This window comes from Pleurodeles waltl, chromosome 2_2 (genome assembly GCF_031143425.1).
Source record: "Pleurodeles waltl isolate 20211129_DDA chromosome 2_2, aPleWal1.hap1.20221129, whole genome shotgun sequence".
In the NCBI taxonomy this organism is placed as follows: domain Eukaryota; kingdom Metazoa; phylum Chordata; class Amphibia; order Caudata; family Salamandridae; genus Pleurodeles; species Pleurodeles waltl.
The window spans coordinates 1,148,663,159-1,148,679,884 of NC_090439.1; the positions used below are offsets into that span (position 1 = coordinate 1,148,663,159).

A 16,726-nucleotide genomic window follows, 5' to 3' on the forward strand; every position below is an offset into this window, starting at 1 on the left:
AACATAAAAAAGTTAAATAAAGTAGCAGTAGTCCATATAACAAATACACAAATACATTTCACCCACATAAATAATACTGAACACAGAACTTCTGAAAATTAAAGTAGAATACGTGTTTCAGCAAACACAGCAATCAGCAAAATACTAAAGTTAATTATAATAAACTTTGTTTAGAAAATCAACCTTCCACCAAAAATAATCAGGGCTTTATACTTAGTTTACCCTTGATGGGAAATGGTTTCCTGCATGCAGAAGACACATAAAACTGCATAAACTTGGAGTGATGTCATAATACAATGGGACCTGGACCTTTCTTTAAGAATGGTAGCAGTGTGCAAAGGAGGTTTCTTGTGCAAACTGAAGCCTCTCTGATTAATCTATCTTCAACTGTTTTTTTCTTACTAGAACAAATGTTGTTTGGCAATTAATTGTTCAGTGTGAGAGAGGCTATGTGTTGAGATAGGAATGTTCCCTGCATTTTATACAGACTTGTACTCCAACCCCGACTGACCCAAATTAATGTGAAACTGGTATCTTGATTTTACCAGTATTGCACTAAATTAGCATGTGTGGTATGGCCTAGGCCATCCCTGGTATTGCCAAGGTCCATAAATGGTTCTGTGGCCTGCAGAGGAACACCAAGATTGTCCTTTTCTAATGACACAGGATGACTGTCCATGATCTGACTTGAAACCATAAAGCTGTGATGGTAGTGCACTGAATTTTGTTTGAATTAGCAGCCCTGGCCAGACCCTTTTTTTCTGTCAGAAAATAGTATGTCCCACTGATCTCACCTGGTTAAAAGTTCTGCCCCATTGTACTACAAGACCATTATTCCTACATCATATGTGTGCTTCAGTACATGACATGTGTCTGTGGTACATACATGACAGTGAAACTGTGATCTATGTGGAGATGGTTTATGTGAAAAGTAAGAGCACTTTTGAATGGTTCCTGGTTTTGTTGTGGCAGAAGATTCTGGATGGATAGAGCTTCCTCAAGGCAACTGATGTATATTGCTTTCAATCAATCAATTAAATATTTCTGTAGTGTGGCAATTCAACCTTGAGGGTCTCGAAGTACTAATGTCTGAGGATGGGGACCCAAGCACTGAAGTTTGGATGGAGGTAGCCCTTAAAAATCTTTGAAGACCTTATTAGCAGGAGATTGCTGATTAGATTTTCCATAGAACTGCCATTTGGTAAATGGTGGGAGAAAGTGGGTGAGTCTGCAGATTCTATTGTTGAAGATGGGGAAGTTTCTTGGCAGAGACTTCCCTTTTATCCATCTGAGATTACTGCCTAAGGAGGCTGAGTTCACAGCCAAATGCAGTGTCTTCACACTTCATTCTGCCCATGTTTGGATATTCCTCCTTGGAGTTCTATCATCACTACCTGCTGTGAGGGCAATCATCTTGTACTAAATCTGCCTGCATTACAGCCAGAAAATTATTTTTGAAAGGGAACCGTTCCAAACAAGTTCAAAATAACTTAGATAGTGTTACACCTAACACAGAAGAGAGTACCCCTGGTGGCCCCTTCAGAGGCTGAGACTCAAGAGGTGATGGGCCTGGGGACAATTTGGCTGCTGTTGTGTCTTCTTCAAAGAGCAGTTGTGACTGGGTGTATAGCATGCCCTTATTAAAGGCCATCTTGTTGCTTTGGGTCACTCCTCCACATTGGGTGCTAGCAATGCTTATCGGCCAGCCTGCTGGTTGGGCAAGGGTATTTCTTACAGCACTCTTGGGAAGCATGTGGAAGGAGGGGGCTGAACACTACAAGTAATGGTTATACCTTCTAGAAAATGTTGTAATCATTATTACCAATCCAATATAACATCCATTTCTTTAAGATTAATTCAAGCTCCTCAATTCAAGATGGTGACCCTTCCCATTATGTAATTTCCGGTTCCAATCATACCAATGTTGTCAGGTGGATATGTTTCTTCAGAGTCCTGGTTTGCCTGTTAATGGTCATAGGCACACCTTACCAGAGCATCCGGAACAATACTATTCTGCAAGTTGGGTCTGCAAACGAGGACCAACACATCTCTATTTTTCAAGTGGTTCATCACTTAAGCAAACAAGCAAGTGGCTGTACTCCATTGTGGATGAGTTTGAGTCTCCTTGCTACTCTATGAGTTGCGACTCCTTGCCCAGTTTTAGCAAGGATGGCACTCTGCAGAAGTGACCAGTTTTAATACTCGTGCGGCTTGCAGTGAGTTACACTTTAGGTATTATTTGTGGCCTATCGCTGCAGTCACTGTTGCCTTTGATTTCTGGTTGGTTGTATTATGGCAGCAAAACAAATAAATTGAGATATGGAAGACAAATTTCTGCATTGTGTTGCCAAAAGACCAAATCCAACCGATTAAGAAAAAGGTGCTGCATTTGGGTATTTTAAAGAAGAATTCAACAATTCAATCTTACTTCTTGAGATCAAGAGAGGAGCACAGAAAATGGAAGTGGAATTGTTTTCTTGGAGAGATTTGCCAGGAGTTACCTGTAATAGAATAAATCCACAGTCAGATAATTATGTGGCGGATCTAAAAGATAACCTTCTTGGCTCTGTTTGTAGTGGGGCTCCAACTAACACTGCGTTTGCCTCCATAGATAATGACCTATTTGCAGCCATCAAACAGCATTTTAATTATGGCTCCTCCTGACTAGATATATCCGGGTCTCTGCATTCGTCAAAATCATGCTCTACAAGAGGCTTGTCCTGGTAATGCCCGTATGATACTAGCGCATTCCCTTTCAGAGATATCACCTTGTAAGTCTGTTTCTTCTTCAACATCTTTGTCCATTAAAAGTGCTGGGCACACACTGCAGAGAAAGAAAAAGTCAATGGAATTTTTTTGTAGTACACCCAGCATTACCCTTTCATCAATGCCGAGTCTTGTTGGAGGTTTAGGTTCAGAGCCTTTGTTTAATCCAGCAACAAATCCTTTTGGTGACTATGGGGGTCATTAATACCTTGGCGGGCGGTTACCGCCGCCCGCCAAGCTGTAACCGCCGTGCGGCCGTACTCCCGCGGTCCCCATTACAACATTCCTGCTGGGCCGGCGGGCGCAAACCTAGTTTACGCCCGCCGGCCCAGCCGGGATGCGGCCGCAACTAAGGAGCCGGCTCTTAATGGAGCCGGCGGTGTTGCAGCCGTGCGACTGGTGCAGTAGCACCCGTCGCGCTTTTCACTGTCTGCAATGCAGACAGTGAAAAGCTGCATGGGGCCCTGTTAGGGGGCCCCTGCACTGCCCATGCCGGTGGCATGGGCAGTGCAGGGGCCCCCAGGGGCCCCAGACTCCCCTTACCGCCAGCCTCTTCCTGGCGGTGCAAACCGCCAGAAACAGGCTGGCGGTAGGGGAGTCATAATCCCCAGGGCAGCGCTGCTTGCAGCGCTGCCCTGGTGGATTATCACCGTCGGGGCTAAAACGGCGGGAAACTGCCGGCCCCGGCGGTGTGACCGCGGCGCTACCACCGCGGTCATAATATGGGTCTCCGTACCGCCAGCCTGTTGGCGGTACGGACGCCACTTTAGCCCTGGCGGTCGTAATGACCCCATATGTTTGGTTTTTTAGACTTCTCCAGTGCCTTGAGAGAATGTTGTCTTCTATTTTGCAATTGTTGAAAAGAACTACTGATAGCTCTGATCACGTGTAGAAAATGTTAATAGTAATATTAAAAGAACTTCCAATGAAATGTATGGAGAATTGATGTATCTGTTCTTACGCAGACAGGTCCCATTAATGTGATTAATAAACTTGACATAGCACTTCAAGTTGGCTGTCCCACATCACAATTATGAACACCTACTAATAAGTCAAGTAAAAAGTGGGAAGCAGATCCATTGTCATTAGAGCTCTGCTTCATGGAGAAAAGTCCTTATCCTTGAACTTCTTTAAAAGCGACTTCGGGGAAATACAAATTTCCTATATGCAATCGGGATCTGAAGTTTTTCCCATTTTTAAAACAAAGGGATTTTTGAAGGAGGTAGTTCAAAAACAATCTATGTTAGTTTCACGCCGTGGAAAAACAAAGAAGGAAGATAGAAAAATGGCTAAAAGGAAATTAAGATGTTTAAGTAGAAGAGAAGTTAGAAAAATCTAATTTACGGAGGAGACCTCACCTTTTTATGATCAACGGTCCACAGGGAAAGGGAACAGTCCAATACAGAGCTGGAGAATCAATTAATGGTCTCTGCTGGGAGTTTTGGTGACTCAAATAATGTAAAAGTAGATGTGCCAGCAAAGGTGTTGGTGCTAGGACCTGGAAGGGATGGTATTCCGGAGAAGGAAGTACAAAAGGTATCTTTGGAGACTAAGGTTTCAGTACCTCATGCCTATGTACAATGGGACATGAACGATTTAAAAAATGAAATAATGATACCACCAGTGGGATTGAAGTCAACTTTATCTGATTCTGTGTTTCACAGAGAATCAGAGAAAGTTGAAAATGGTTATCAACATCATCATGTTGTACAGAATATATCACAAAATAGAATGGAAGAAATTACATATTTAGACTTTATTGTTGTATTTCAGGACAATTCTTTCTTTTCAAAGCAATATTTTGTGTTAAATCTCCGTGTAGGAAAGTCCTCCTTTTTGCCCTGTTCCCCCTCAAACTTTTTGGACAGAAACTGGTGGTGACTGACTCTTGGCTGTGCCCTGGGTACTGCTTCCCAGTCCTAGGGCCAGTGGTCTGTGTAAAGTGGATATGCAAATTAAACTAATAATAATTGGCAGTATCAACCAGCCTATAAGTCCCTAGTATGTGATAGGGCATGTAGGTTTAGGAACCCCAACATAGGCAGTGCACCCATAGCTGCACTGCTGAGGTGCCCAGTGTCATTTTAAAGGCAGGTCTGCCTTGCTGGCTGCTTTTAAACTAAGGTTATATACAAAATCGACTTTGCAATTAAAAGTACTTTCAAAGTATTAAACTATCTTATTTGTAAATATGAGTCTGCTCTATGTGCCACCTGAAAGTTGCCATCTTCAGCTCTGTAGTGCCCTTCTCTGATTGGCCCACCTCTGGCAGCCTGGCCAGGCTGCCTTGATGAGTGTGAAGTGTCCTAGGCTGAACACAAAGGATATGTAAGGGGGAGAAGATCTGCCTCAGCAGGTGGTGAAACAGGATGGGGGAGAGCAGCCAAACTGGTCTTCAAAGGCAGGGAAGGATATTTGGAGCAGCTGAGGACCTCCCCCATTTCCTGAAATCCCAGACAATTAGGTGCCCTCTTGATTAGATTAGGAGAGGGCATGAGAGAGGTGTGTTTAGGATTTTTAGCCACACCAGTGGGTGGGCTCAGCCAGATCTAACCTCCAAATATATGTTTCAGCCATGTTGGATTTTTGAAGAATGTTGATCATTGGATTGATTTTTGCCACACTTCCTAGGGAGTTGTCATCAAAGGGGAAAGGAGCCTGCTTGTGATTGGACAATCACACCCCCCTGTTTTCCACCCCAGGAGCAAGGATAAATATGGCAGAGCTGCACCCACACCTCACTTCCCTACAAGGAAGAATATCAGAAGAAGAAGGACTGCTCTGTTGGCTCCCTGGCCTGCACCTGGACCCTGCACTCTGAAGGACTGCACCAGCTGCACACTTGGGCTTCACCACAAGAAGGACTTTTCCTGGCTTCAACTGCTTCAAGAAGGGACTCCCTGCTTGCTACAGGTATAAAATAGCTATCCAGAGTCCCCTGCATCAAGTCCTGAAGAAACTGACCAACTTACCACTGTGTGGTCGTTTTAGAGTTTGAGCCATGTGCATTCTGGAAGTTGGAGTCCTACCCCTCAAGAGGCAACTGAACCTTGTGGTGAGCTGTGGATTCTTAAAGGACCTTTAAAGACCTTACAGAAGAAGATCCAGAAGTTTGGAGAATTGTAGAGAACTTTTGGAAAAAAGCTCCAAAAAGGGACCGACCCGCTGTCAAGAGTGAAGCAAGCTTATGTCGACATGACCTGGCCTGACTTGCAGGTTCGTCCTGCTGAAAAGCTCAAGAGCCCCAGACTTCCAGGATGTACTGGGGGCTCCTGTACAATGTTGACTCAAAATCGGCTTGCTGTGATGGGTCGTCCGACATCAGAGAGAAAAAGCTCAAAAAAGTGACTTTTTGTCTAAAAGTAAAAAATTGACCGGAACTTCCCATGCAGCGTATCCGATGAGGGCTCCAGGGACATCAGATCAAGATTCTACTTTGGCCTGGACAAAGATTTTTGTCCCGAAAAATCATCTAAGTCCGAACATAGAAATCTTCACCGAGGTCTCCTGCCACCCGTATCCGAAGAGGGATCGAGGGAGGTCGGATCTGATTGGTGACTTCTTCTAGCTGAATAGAATTTTCAAGAAAACAACAAAAGTCCAAAGGCAAAATTTTGACCAAGACCTCCCACTTGCTGTAGTCGAGCAGGGCTCCATCGCAGTCGGCCTGAAACCTTGACTATGCCCCATCAAGGTGCGACCAGATGACCAGATTGGCACTTTTTGTTTCTATGCGCTAGAAAACATTAATTATTTAAAAATTCATATCTCCAGTTCCCCTTATCTGCTTTTATTTGTTTTGGTGTCAAATTAAAGTTAGAAATATGTCCTATTCTTATAAATTGTTTTTGGATTTTTAAACTGTTTCCTGGTATTAATGTTTTGTGACACTTGAATGCTTTACACATTTTGGGCCTCATTATGAGCAGCCACCCCGTGGCGGTCCTACCGCCACATTACAAGTTGTGGGGCTTGGCAGACACAAAGCCTCCACAGATCTGCCTAGCCCGCTGGTGTGGTCGCACCGCAGCTGCCAGCAGTGAGCACCTCCATCCAGGCGACAGCCTGCCGTCCAGATTACGAGACTGCAGACCGCCAGGGTTTCCCTGGCAGTCACCCCACCATGAAAACCCTGGCTGTCACGCACCTGGCCACAGCAATCTTCATTCCTGTCATCAGCATACACACATGTCTCCACACACTCAAACCCCCACTTGTTCACACACTCACCCCCACACCCTTTCACGCATGCCTGCATTCACATACACACCCATTCAGCAGACACATACATGCACTCAGACACCCCCACTCACTCACATTCATCCACACAGACACCCCCACTCACTCACATTCATCCACACTGACACCCCCACTCACTCACATGCATCCACATAGACACCCCCATTCATGCGCACATACACACACACTAACATTCACATTCAAATACATACACATACGCATTCATCACCCCTCCCTCCTCTTCATTCATGCACTCACAGTACCCCCTCCTCATACTCGCACCCACACACTCACATGCAGACACCCCACTCATCCACAATCATTCACACCCTTACCCCTCCACGCATGCATACATTGCACACTCCCCACTCTGCACACATGCAACGACACACAGGCCCCCTTCCCCCACTTTCAGACACCCACTTACCTTCTTGGTTGAGGAGGACGTCTGGGGGGGATGGGTCCTGGCGGTCTTGCACCGCCAGCACCACCACACCAGCAGGATTCCACCAAGCCGTATTACGGCTTGTGATACGACAGAAGGAGTCCCGCTGGCATGGCGGTGCTGTCGATGCACCCCCGTCTGCACAGCGACTGTCAGCATGAGTGTTGGCGATTTTCCACCAGTAACATGGCGGATGGCTGCCAGCACTCGTGATATAGCGGTCTGCAGACCGCCAGCACTGGTGGTCTGCTGACAGGTCTGGCTACAGCAGTGTGGCAAAAAGATTGCCGAAGTCAAAATGAGGGTCTTTGTCTCCTAAGTTGAGCATTGTTGCTCATTGCCAAGCTATGAAGGGCTGAGCTGTGGTTAGTTTATTGAGACCTAACTAAACCCAGTGGGGTTTAGTGGCCTATTGCTAAGCATAGGTACTTGCCTGTCCTTGCCAATAAACCACTTTCCAACATCGTGTCTCAAGTAGATCAACTTAAATTGGTAAGGAGTAGTGACTTGGAGCTGGTGGAACTATTAGACTCTAGTACAGAGAATAAATCTACAGTTATATTTAAGTCACCTGTTATTGCAAATTTAATTTCGATGAACTGTGACTTTATAACGTCTCAAGGAATTGATCTTCTTCTTCTCAAATGAAGGATTTGTTGATGGGGGAAACAATTGCTCACTAATGCTATGTCCCATTAAAGAATGCTCAGTGTCACAGGAAGAGATGGCTATTAATGCTAAATTAACTTTAATTTCTGGTTATGGTGGCACTAGAGTGGTCAAATTTAATGATCATAAAGTGGGCCTTGCATCTAAAGGTGAAGTTATGTCTCAATGTGCATGGGTAGTTAGCTGTTTAAACGCAGGGAAAATCTCAGCCCAAAATTTGCTGAAGAAGGGTGTTTAGTAGTATGTCGCACAATATCAAAATTCAATCCTGGAATATAGCTGGCTGCTGGAATAATTTGGGGAAATTCAAAATTTGGATGCATTGTCTCCTGCGATAATCTGATTGTAAGAAACATGGGCGCTTGCTGCTTTTGATGTTGAAAATGTTTATGTAATTAGCTCCAATTCTGTCTACAAAATTCTCATGGGTATACCAAGTATATAGGCATCAATCAAGCTACATTGTAATCCCAGAGCAGGTGGGGGGTCCCTGTCCTATTTTTCCTTTTATATTGGGCAATGTGTACATTCTGCCAGTTCAAGAACATACCCGTTTGTTAAGTGAGTGTTTTGATTATATTAGTGTGATCATGTGTAAGGTGGGGATCGCCAACGTTATAATCATGGGAGATTTTAATGCAACTATTTCCAGCTATTATCCTGCCCTTTTTGTGAATAGAGAAAGAGAGCAGGCTGTTAATATTCCGGCTAATGAGTTATCTTGCACCTCAGGGACAGGTAGAACAGGATCTTTGCCCTTGGGGACATGCAGAGAGTGTGGTCTCATTGTCTTTAATGGGGAGTTACAGGGTGAAATGCCAACTTGTTTCACTCACATTACAGCAAACTCAACTACAATAAATGATTACATTATTAGCTCAGTCACAGTTTTTCCCTCAGTATCTGACTTAAAGGTAAGAAAGAATGTCTGGAGTGATCCCAACATTCTGCTTCTTACCATCATTGGGAAACCTGAGGATTCCTGATAATGAAGAGGTAGGAGAAATGAATGTTAACAAGTAAGCATTTTCAAATGCAACGGTAATAAACCAAAGTAGAGTTTAAAAGATAAACGAACTTTAATAAACAAGCATTTACAAATACAAGTTATAGACAGATGTCGAAGTAAGAAAGGAGAAACTAACTTTAATAATCAAGCATTTACAAATACAAGTTATCAACACATGTCGAAGTAAGAAAGAAGAAGCAAACTTTAATAAACAAGCATTTACAAATACAAGTATTGATAGAAGTCAAAATAAGACAGGAGAAACAAACTTTCACAAGCAAGAATTACCAATGCAATAAACGTAATTGAAATCTCTAATGTAAAGTAGAAACCAACTAACATCAGCTGATTTGGAGAACGCATTATCACCAACTATATATATATATATATATATATATATAGCAACATAAAACCAATCTCTAACAAAGGTTGAGAAGTTCTTCCAGAATCAGTAATAAGCATTTTTAAGAAGAGCTTATCATTCATAGAGAGAAGCAATGCTACAGAGAACTCAGGGTGAGTGAAGAAATAATAGAATTAAAGAGAATTAAGTGTTAAGAGTAGAAAGTGTAAAACTGATGTTGTATGTCCCTAGTAATTGCGACTGTGACTCTTGCAGGTGCTGCATCCAACCTTAGATGTGAAGAGGCAGACTGAGTACTGACGTTCATCATCTCTGTGGCAGTCTCTCTACAATCCCATTCCCCTTTCCCCCTCAGGGGTACTCAGCACAAAGGATTAAAATTTGTTGTGAGTAGCTCGGGTCGGGACTGAGGAGTTATCTTCTGCTTCTATGGAAATCGAATTGAAGTATCCTGACACTATGGTGGAGAATCATGGACAGGGTCAACGCCGTGGCAGCCACCTGACCTGTGTGGAGGGACAGGTAGAAATGAGGTAATTCCGCTGACATTGCAGGAGGTGGACCAGTGGAAAAAGGCATCCACTCACCCGCTCCTTGCCAGGATGAAGCACACTGGGCACAAAGCCCCCTCCAGAACCTGTGGAGAAGCCATCCACTTGAGAGACTGTAGCCTTACAATTCCCAGAACCAAACTGCGGGCAGACCACCCACTACAGAAAGCCTCTGCATGCCTCATCCTCAACATCCAATGCCACAACCACATCTCAGCTCACCTCAGAGACCTACAATGGCTCCCCTTCACCAAGAGGATCACCTTCAACTCCTCATCCATGCCCACAAAGCTCTCCACAACACAGGCCCTGCCTACCTCCACGCGCGACTCACCTTCCACCTTCCACACTCCCACCTGCTAACTCCGCTCTGCCAACCTCACCCTCGCCACCGTCCATCGCATCCATCGAACTACAGCCGGTGGCCGATCCTTTTCCCACCTCACCACCAAGACCTGGAACACCCTCCCAGTCCCCCTACAACAGACCCAGGACCTCCTGACCTTCAGGAAACGCCTCAAGACCTGGAATCCGAGCAGTAGCAATTTTCCCCCCTCCATCAGCGCATAGAGACCCTAGCGGGTGAGTAGCATGATTTACAAATGTTTGATTGATTGATTGATTGAGAGACTGTGGTTTTGCACTCCCCGGGACAAGCAGTGGGCAGATCACCCACTAGAGAGACTGTGACTTTGCACTCCCCAGGACAGAGTCATGGGCATGTGGCCCCCTCCAGAAGCAGTGGTGTTGTACCATCATCCGGCTGAGGTGCCCCCCGTTCCTCTTCCCCCTGAGGTGCCTGTGTATTTTCGATCTGATGCCCCAGCAGTGTTCTCTCCATATTGAGGCAGGAGTCAAGTGGGGCCTTCACCTATGTGATATGGCCCTGTGGCCCACGGATATTATGGACTGGGCAGTGTCCCTCCATTGTATATCTGTAAATACTGTTTTGAAGTATTTCTAGAATTTTATCTTATTACACTCACTTCAATTACTTCCTTTTGTCCTTGCATTATTCCTGAGGTGTATGGGGGGGATATATGATGTTGTTGCATCTGTTTGTGTGTATGTTGTTGGGGGTGGGGGTGTTGCGTGTGTGTGTCACTCTCTTTTTCCTCCCCCCTCCCCTATGTGCTAGGTGGCAGTACTCACCATGGTGGTTGTCGCCGGCGTTGGTATTCCTGGTGTAGGAGGAGGCATACCTGCATGGGGAACACCTGCAGTTCGGGCTCCATGGTGGCTTGGTTCTTCCCTGAGTGTCCAGAGGTGAGTCCTCTGACTTCTGAGATCTGTTTCCGCCGTGCTTTTGTTGTCATTGGTACCGACCCGGAAAAGGTGGCGGATAGGCCTGTTGTAATACAGTGGGCGGAGCAGTGTCTTCCGCCTGGCTGTTGGCGGTGTGATAAAGTGGCTGTCTGTGTGGGCGTTTTCCGCTGTGGTCATAATTCCATTTTCTTTTTACCACTGGCTTGTTGGCTGTATTACTGCTGCTTTATCACCGACCGCCAGGGTTGTAATGAGGGTAAGGGGCATATTTATACTCCGTTTGCGCCGGAATTGCGTCGGTTTTTTTTACGCAATTCCGACGCAAAACTAACTCCATATTTATACTTTGGCGTTAGACGCGTCTAGCGCCAAAGTTCATGGAGTTAGCGTCATTTTTTAGCGTGGACACCTACTTTGCGTTCATTATATGCAAGGTAGGCGTTCCCGTCTAAAAAATCGACTCTGAGGCATGTGCGTCGGATTTATACTCCCGGGCAAAATTCACGCCCGGGAGTGGGCGGGTCAAAAAAAATGACGTATGGCCGCTTTTGCGCCGTTTTTTAGCGCCTGCAAAAGGCAGGCGTTAAGGGACCTGTGGGCTCTGAAGGAGCCCAGAGGTGCCCTCCCATGCCCCCAGGGACACCCACTGTCACCCTTGCCCACCCCAGGAGGACACCCAAGGCTGGAGGGACCCATCCCAGGGACATTAAGGTAAGTTCAGGTAAGTTTTTTTTGTGGCATAGGGGGGCCTGATTTGTGCCCCCCTACATGCCACTATGCCCAATGACCAAGTCCCCTGGGCATGGCCATTGGGCAAGGGGGCATGACTCCTGTCTTTGCTAAGACAGGAGTCATTTCTATGGGGGTTGGGAGTGAAAAAAAAATGGCGCAAATCGGGTTGAGGCGAAAAAATTGCCTCAACCTGACTTGCCCCATTTCTTGACGCCCAAGCCCCATATCCCCCTACGCCGGCACTGCCTGGTGTACGTCGTTTTTTTTAACGCACACCAGACGGCGCCGGCGGCTAACGCCGGCTAATGTCATTCAATAAATACGGCGCCCGCATGGCGCTTCAGATGGCGTTAGCCTGCGCTAATTTTTTTCACGCAAAACTGCGTTAGCGCAGTTTTGCGTCAAAAAGTATAAATATGGGCCTAAGTGTCTTACTCCATAGAAAACAATGGAAACATTGACTTTACACAAAGTACCTTGCTTGCATCAAAAATAAAGCTCAAGGGGCGAGTGTGCATCAGAAAAGTCAGCGATGTGCCATTTCCTTACTCGCAAGTGAGGCTATGCATTGTTTCTTCTCCGGTCGGGTCGGCGATGTGTAATTTTCTCGCCCTTGCAAGAGAGCGATGTGTCGATTTCTGGGCGGAGCACCTCGGATCCGCACAGGGTCTGGATGACTTTGACGCCCAGGGATGATGCGTGAAAAATCCTGTAGCACGGTGGTAGAAAACCACGCTGTGTGGGGTTTGCGTCATTATCACCAGCCACTAGTGGTTACATCGATCTCCCAGCTGCGATACAGGTGGAGCTTTGATTACAGCCACGAATCCGGTGGTGCATCCTTTATCATCCGTGTTCCAGATGGTGTGTCAAATATTTTCCCACATGGCGTTCTGTGCGTGTATTTCAAATCTTGTTCTGCCAAATTCAGCTTTCACTTGACAGGGCAGGATTCTCAGCAGAGTGTCCAGGTGCTGGCAGAGGAAGTCTTTGATGGCCCTGAGACTTCAAAACAGGACGCAAGCTCAGTTCAAGCCCTTGGAGATTCTTCACAAGCAGGAATGCACAACAAATTCCAGTCTTTGTCTCCTTTCACAGGCAGAAGCAGCAAATGCGGGATAGCCCAACAAAGAACAGTCACAGGCAGGGACAGCACTTCTACTCAGCTCTTTATCTCTTCTCCTTGGCTGAGGTTCCTTTTGAATCCAAAGCTGATCTTGAAGAAATCTAAAGTCTGGGGTTTTAGGTCTACTATTAATACCCCTTTCTGCCTTTGAAGTATGAAAACCTCAAAGGAAAGTCTCTGTTGTTCACAAGATATTGCCTTGCCCAGGTCAGGCCCCAGACACACACCAGGGGTTTGGAGACTGCATTGTGAGAGTGCAGGCACAGCCCATTCAGGTGTAAGTGACCAGTCCTCCCTCCACTGTAGCACAGATGGCTCATCAAAATATGCAGGCTACACCCCAACACCCTTTGTCTCACTATCTAGAGGGGACTCACAAAAAGCCCACCTGTCAAACTGACCCAGACAGGAAATCCACAAACAGGCAGAGTCACAGAATGGTTTAAGCAAGAAAATGCATTTCAAACTGACAAAGTAAAAACCAACTTTACCAAAAGATGTATTTTTAAATTTTGAGTTCCGAGACATCAAACTCCAAATTCCCATCTGCTCTCAAAGGACATCTGCACTTTAAAGTTATTGAAAGGCAGCCCCCATGTTAACCTATGAAAGAGATACGCCTTGCAACAGTGAAAACCAAATTTAGCAGTATTTCATTGTTAGGACATATAAAACACATCAGTACATGTCCCACCTTTAACTTACACTGCACCCTGCCCATAGGGCTACCTTGGGGTGCCTTACATGTATAAAAAGGGAAGGTTTAGGCCTGGGAAGTGGGTACACTTGCCAGGTTGAATTGGCATGTTAAAACTGCAGACACAGACACTGCAGTGGCAGGTCTGAGCCATGTTTACAGGGCTGGTAATGTGGGTGGCACAACCAGTGCTGCAGGCCCACTAGTCGCATTTGATTTACAGGCCCTGGGCACCTCTAGTGCACTTTTCTAGGGACTTACTGTAGGAGGCTGGCCTAGTGTGTAGTGGGTACCTATGGTACTTACACCTTTTACCAGGTCCAGTTTTCCTTTATTAATGAAATGTAGGCAGTGTCTAGAAGCCAGGCTCTCTAGAGGCAGCTGTGGATGAGCAGCCAAGGCTTATCTAGGAGAAATGCAAAGCCCAGGCAATACCACTGTAGTCTCATAGTACTCACACACATGAAAGAAAATACTCAGTGTTACAAAAATAAGGGTACTTTATTTTGGTGACACAAATACCAAAAATACCATAGAGGCTATACTCCCTTAGGAGGTAAGTAATATACAAATTATATACACTAGTATACAGAAATAGGCATAAGAACAGTTAGAAAACAGTGCAATTAGTGAAAATAACAATAGTTAGAAATGGGCGTAAGGAGCACAAACCATATATTAAGAAAGTGGAATGAGAAAGTCGGTCTCCTACCTAGGCAAGTGAAGTGTGTAGAGGGGAGCTGGTAATACTAGAAAACCCCAAAGGTAAGTACTAGAAACCACCCCAGTGACCAGGAAAGCCAGAATAAATCAAAGTAAGTATCCTAGAAGACACACAGAAATTAAAAGAAGAATTATGCAGGTATCAGAAGAGACTACAAGACACCAACAGTGGATTCTTGAGCCAGGAAATCTGTGGAAGAAGGAGACCAAGTCTAAGAAGCACAGAAAAGTCCAGGACGAAAAGGAGCCCCTGCAAACCCGGATGAAGGTACAAACGAAGAAACACTGGTGAAGAAGAACAGTCAGTTCTGCACCCAAGTAGAGAAAGTCAGAGATGAGTCCGCTAACAAGCCTTCGCACACACAAAGCTCACGGTTAGCGGAAAAGGCACTGTCCAGGACCAGGAAGAACCAGGTGGACTCTATCTGGGGGAGGAGTCAGAGGGGACTCTCAGCAACTCAGAGAGCTCACAGAAGACCAGGCAGCACGCACAGGAGTCCCAAAGAATGGGGACAAGGAAGGTGTAAAAGAGGCCCAGGCAGCACAACGATAAAAGCTCCCACGCTGCCGGAGAACCACTTAGGAAGCTGTGCATTGCAGGATAGAGTGCTGGGGGCCGGAGCTACAAGAAGCATGAAGGACTTGGAGGAAGGATGCTAACAAGCCTTGGCAGCTGTAAAATATGCCATGCACAGTGGTACTGTCTTGCGTGGGTAGGCAAGCTCTTACCTCCACCAATGTTAGATAGTTGGACATGAGGACCGTCGGTACCACTTCAGTCCACCATTTGTGATGCAGGATCCATGCAGCTAAGCAGGAAAGGGGTTCCACGCAGCTGGTCATCATTGCAGTTGGTGCCTGCTGAAGCAGGGAAGTGACTCCTTCACCCAGAGGGAGATTCCTTTGCTCTTCTGGTGCAGGCTGAAAATGGGCTGTCATCAGCAGATGCACGACTGGTAAACAGTTGCAGTTGCTGGCAGGAGCTGAAGATACAATGTTGCAGAAGGTGTTCTCCTTCTTTGTTGAAGCTTGTACAGCTCCTGCAGGGTCCAGATGCAGTTTCTTCAGTGAGAAGTCAAAGTGGAGGATGAAGAAGATTCCTGCTGGAGTCTTCTGATTTGAATCTGAGGAACCACCTAAAGGAGAGACCCTTACTAGCCCTGAAAAGGGGATTGGTCACCTAACCAGGTAAGTACCCATAAGGGAGGGCTCTGATGTCACCTGCTGGCACTGGCCACTCAGATGCTCCCAGAGTTCCCTGCCAACCTCCAAGATGGCAAAACTCAGGGACCCTTTGGAGAAGCTCTGAGCACCACCCCTGGGGTGTTGATGGCCGGTGGAGTGGTCACTCCCCTTTCCTTTGTCCAGTTTCATGCCTGAGCAGGGACTGGGGGTCTCTGAACCGGTGTAGACTGGTTTATGCAAGGAGGGCACCACATGTGCCCTTCAAAGCATTTTCAGTGGCATGAGGAGGCTACCCCTCCCAAGCCTGTAACACCTATTTCCAAAGGGAGAGTCTGTAACACCTCTCTCCCAAAGGAAATCCTTTGTTATGCCTTCCTGGACTCAAGCTTTTCAAGCAACAGGAGGGCAGAAACCTGTCTGGGAGGTGGCAGAAGCTTGGGCTGCCTGGAAACCCTCAGAAGGCTGAAATGACAATACTGGGGGACCTCTAAGGAGCCCCCAGAGTGCATGGAATCATACAAACAACGTTTGAAAAAGACTTGGGGTATAATTACAACATGTTTGATACCAAACATGCCTATGTTCGGAGTTACTGTTATGTAGCTGGACATAGGTAGTGACCTGTTTCCAGTACATGCGTAAAATGGTTTCCCCGCACTCGCGAAGTCTGGGAAAATGGGCCTGGAGTTCATGGGGGCACCTCTGCTAGTGCAGGGGTGCCCTCACACACAGGTACTTGCAGCCTGACCTCTGGACTTGAAGGCGTGCCATAGGGGTGACTTATAAGTGACATGGGGTAGTAAAAAATGGCAGTGATAGGACGCTTGCACCTTCTCGCACAGGCTGCAATGGCAGTCCTGCAAAAGCCTTTGCATGAGTTCCCTATGGGTGGTTAATATATGCTGCAGACCATAGGGATCCCCTGGAGCCCCAATTCCCTGGGAACCTAGGTAC

The 16,726-nt window shown here is 46.1% G+C and overlaps 1 protein-coding gene across 2 annotated transcripts in view; it reads right to left on the bottom strand.

Moving 5' to 3' along the window:
- LOC138282983 (glutathione synthetase-like) overlaps positions 1-16,726 on the bottom strand; it is a 268,746-nt gene that overhangs the window by 4,281 nt on the left and 247,739 nt on the right. The gene's annotated exons all lie outside the window — the stretch shown is intronic.